This window comes from Galeopterus variegatus, unplaced genomic scaffold (genome assembly GCF_000696425.1).
Source record: "Galeopterus variegatus unplaced genomic scaffold, G_variegatus-3.0.2 Scaffold12568, whole genome shotgun sequence".
NCBI lineage: Eukaryota > Metazoa > Chordata > Mammalia > Dermoptera > Cynocephalidae > Galeopterus > Galeopterus variegatus.
Genome location: NW_007738679.1, coordinates 38,441 through 43,303, shown reverse-complemented (window position 1 = coordinate 43,303; position 4,863 = coordinate 38,441). Strand labels below are relative to the sequence as shown.

The 4,863-nt window shown below is 33.8% G+C and overlaps 1 pseudogene; it reads left to right on the top strand.

Annotated features, from left to right (window-relative positions):
* The first annotated feature begins 3,188 nt into the window (after positions 1–3,188).
* Positions 3,189–4,126, top strand: LOC103581211 (annotated as a pseudogene).
* The last annotated feature ends 737 nt before the right edge of the window (positions 4,127–4,863 follow it).

Genomic DNA, 4,863 nt, shown 5'->3' with positions numbered 1-4,863 from the left:
CTTTTATTAGCTCACTTAATTGAATGAATTTCCCTCAAGTTGTTATAAATCCTTCTGGTCTTATTCTCATAGTAGAAATTGCATTATGAGATGAACACAAAATATTCTTCAAAGCACTAGTATTTTTGATAAAAGTGGTATGTGAAGTATTTTGAATCTTCTATCCCCTTTCTCTCTGACGATTAGGATTACAAAGGTAGAAAGCAATGTCTGTGTTTTAATTATCCCATTTCTTTTTTTAACTGAATCTTTTTTTAAATTATTGGTTATGAATATTCATGAGATACAAGCTGATTGTCACCCCTCATGTCAATGATGTGGGAGCCAGATTCATACTGGCAGCATACACATTACCACAAATTGCATTTGTACCCCATGTCACCCAACCCAATTATCTCCAACCTGCCTCCCCCTCCCCCATTCCCCCACTCCACTTTGTAGCCCAAGGAATGTTCTCTCCCTCTGCAAGTCCAATGCACTCCCGTGGTCTTTCTTTCCTTCCTTTTTTCTCTCTTAGCTCCCACATGAGTGAGTGTCACACACATAAAAAAGCATGTTATTTTTATTTTTGCCAGAGGAATTTAATCACTGTTCCCAATCTGAAAAACTCTGGGTCTCTTTGCTGAACATCTTCAAAGTTATAATAGATATCACTTATTTAGCACTTTCTACATGCCAGAGCATTTTCTGATATTTTTTTTCTTGGTTCAACCCATTTAGTCCTCCAAGCAACTACATAAAGCAGTAATTCTTAGTATCTGTCTATTACAGATGAAAAGACTGAGGCACCAGGCAGTTCAGACACTCACCCTCGAACACACAGCTAGTAAATGGAGGATTCGAGGATGTAAACATGTGGCCCCTGTGTCTGTGCTCTTACGCGTTGCATTATACAATGTATTGAAGATTGCTCCTATTTTCTGTTTCCCTCCGCCAAGTTTGATATATCTTGTTATTAAATTTATAAAACAATAAATTTTACCTCTAAGATAGGATAAATCAAGTTGGGGGAAAGAAACAGATATAAAATTATTTCAAGTCCTTCTATCTGCAGAAATTTTGCATAAATCCTGAATACTTACTCATGCCAAATGCTATTTGGTCCTCCCTTAATGAAGATTTACACTTGATAACTTGTTTCCTTGATTTATTGATATTCTTTCATGCTATTTAATATAGATTTAACAGTAACTTATAAAGTCTACATTGTATAAATTTATTCCTTTACTTACATAATTCTTGAATAGTTAATTCGTTTTTACTTAGAATTATAAGTAATACTCATAAAGTAAAATAACTTTACAAATATATTTTTGCTATTTGTCTGTTTATTTTGTTATTATTAATTTCATGAACTAGGACTGCTGTGTCACAGTTAAAAGACTTTTTACTTCTGTCATTCCATTGCCCTCTAACTGTGTACTTCTCATTCCTGTCGGCTGACACTGAGAAGCGCTGCATGCTCAGTCCCACAGCAACAGCAGGTTTCATCTTTCTGTTCCAGAAGTAGTATAAAAATAAAATCTAGTTTCTAATTTTAAAGTAAACTTAGAAAGGGCTTCTTAATCACAAATTTTAAAAAATAATTCATATATATTTTATTAAAATTTTATAATAATACATTTTCACTTAAGCCTTCTAACTATCTAGATCTTTTATTGCCGTTAAGATGTATGGTAACACACGTACAATTCTGTTTCCAGTGTTGAGCTACATGTTTGACAACTATTTAATACTGTCACTTTTTAAATACTCCTTCATTTTTCTATGTAATTAGAATGCCTTCTTTATCATATACTAAAGTTCACAATTCTTTATTATGGGTCTAATTCTTGACTGTTTTTTGTTCCATTTTTTGTTCAATTTAGCCAAATTAATTATTGTTTAATTATTATGGGTTTATGATGTATTACAATTTCTTTTTTAGAAAGCATTAATTTCTCTCCCCCAGCTTTCATTATGTTTCCTTTTCAAAATTTGCCTGAGTTTTGAAATGAACTTTTGGGTCACTTTATATTGTTCCAAAAGATTTCCACTGTAGTTTTAATGAGGATTGCTGTTACTTCACAGATGAGTTCAGTGAGAACTGATATTTTTATAGCTTGGAGACTTTTACCCCCTCTATTAGCATGGTTTGATCTCCGTTTTAATCAGGGTTTCAATTATATTAGAAAATTTTATATTTTTTCTGTAGAGTACATACATTGCACATTTGTTTTCTTTGTAAATGACATATCTTTTCATCCTATTTTCACAGGTTGTTATTGACTTTCTGTATTTATTAAATGATCTTATTAGATTTAATATTCTTCATTTAATTGTCTTGTTTTTGAGGCAGCCGATTGTGTGATTTGTGAATCAATAATTTCAGTTTTGCTACCTTCTCTTCAATAATATTACTTGATTTAATCTTCCTGTCTATGGTCCTTGTTAAGCCATAAAACTAGCAGGCTTCCTTTCTTATATTCTTAATTTTAATATTTCATCTATTCATTTAAAAATTCCATTAAGAGCATCATGAATTAAATATCTTTAATACTTTTTACTTTACAAATATTTGTTAAATCAGGAATCAATTTTGAAATGTATCCAGTAACTGTACATTATATTTATTTCCTAAATTTTTATCAAATACACTCTGAAATCAAATTAGGCTGTCTTTACTCAGAGTTTTACGTGACATGATGTGGGACTTCAAGAATTTTCCCTTGATAGACCCACAAAAGGATTTAAATTAGAAAATCACATGATTATATTTGATCTTTAGATAGTCAGCTCTGGAAACAGAGCATAGAATGGTCTGGACTTGGGCAAGAATGAAGGGAGAGAGATCATTCAGTAGCATTTTCAACTATCAAGATCAGAAAATGGAAGCAAAACATGACATTGGAAATGTAAGCAAGGAAGTATAAATTAAGAAATATTTTAGAGTAAAAATTGTGCAACTGGAGGTAGAAAGTGAAGGAGGGATAAGAATGCCACACTGGTATCTATACTGGGTATCTGGAAGAATGTCAATAATATTTACTAATATTTACAGCAATTCAATGATTTATAACTCTAGGATATGTAGCTCGTAGAACAAACTAGCAAGAAAAACCAGAAAATATACTTAAGTACCACTGATTCTGACTTTTCGTCATTTTCTAGCCACAGTTGGTTTGAAATCAGATCTTCTGTACAAGTCAATGGATGGACTAAATGAATCAATGGTTTCTGAGTTTGTATTGCTGGGACTCTCTAGTTCTTGGGAAACTAAAGTTTTTTTTCATGTTGACATCCTCCTTGCTCTATTTAGGGATCATCCTGGGAAATCTCTTCATTGTGTTTTTGGTAATTGCTGATTCTCACTTACAGTCCCCTATGTACTTCCTACTTGCCAATCTGCCCCTTATGGATGTGGGCCTTTCCACTACCACAGTCCCCAAGATGATCACAGACATTTTAAACGAATACAAAGTAATTTCTTTGCAAGGTTATATGACACAGATATGCCTCATCCACCTCATGGGAGGAGTGGAGATGTTGCTACTCATAGCCATGGCATTTGACAGGTACACAACAATCTGTAAGCCTCTTCTCTACTTAAACATCATGAGCCCTAAGAGATGTGTTTCATTTGTAGCCACTGGGTGGGTAACTGGGATGATCCATGCTATGTCTCAATTTGCTTTTGTTATAAATTTGCCTTTTTGTGGCCCTAATAAAGTAGACAGCTTTTATTGTGACTTTCACAGGATCATCAAACTTGCATGTACAGATGGAACCAAGTTTGAGTTAATTGTTGCTCTCAATAGTGGCTTCATGAGCATGGACACCTTCTTCCTGCTAATACTTTCCTATGCCTTGATTTTGGTTACTGTCTGGAAATATTCCTCAGGAGATTTATCCAAAGCATTTGTCACTTTGTCAGCTCACATCATTGGGGTGGTTCTTTTTTTCACTCCATGCGTATTTCTCTATGTGTGGCCTTTCTCCACATTATCAATTGACAAATACCTGTTCATTGCTGACTTTGCTGTCACCCCTGTCTTGAATTCCTGTCATCTATACATTAAGGAACAAAGATATGAAGATAGCCATAAAAAGACTGAACAAATAAAGATATTATATCAGGTTTTGCTGACAAGATTTGTCTCTGGAGTTTTAAAACTGTACATCCACCTGACTGTTGGACATCTCCACTTAAACATGTGACATTTAACATAATGTCATGGCCAGATTGGACATAGCATCTACCTTCCTGAACAGATTTCTATACTTCTACAGAGTGTTTACTTATTGCTTTACTTCCATAGGAAATGTGAATCTACCATGATGTGGCTTAACCCATGATGTGGGTTATTTTAGCAGACTGCAGCATTATTCATAAATAATATTTTATAATTTAAATTTAAATCATTTTGACCATAAGAAAGGATATAATGACAAGGCTTGTAAATAAACTACAGATTTGTTTTGGTAAATGTCAGGAATCATCACACTGAATGGTTATATATGTAGGAATAGTAGCTCTTCTTAGTTACTTACTTCAGGTTCCCTCCAAACGAGACTAAAGACAAAATTTGATTGCAGGTAGTTTATTTGAAAGCTGACTTTTGGAATCATCAGTGAGGGAGTGGGGAAGTGATACTGAGAAGTGAAGGACCTTACATTGATAAACATTACTGGCCCAGTCCTACTTCCTGAAGTGTTTCTCTTATGTTTTCTTTAAGAAGTTTTATTATTTCAGGGGGTATATTTAACTCTTTAATCCATTTTGAGTTGATTTTGGTATATGGTGAGAGGTATGGGTCTAGTTTCATTCTCTTGCATGTGGATATCCAGTTATCCCAGCACCATTTGCTGAAGAGGCAGTCTTTT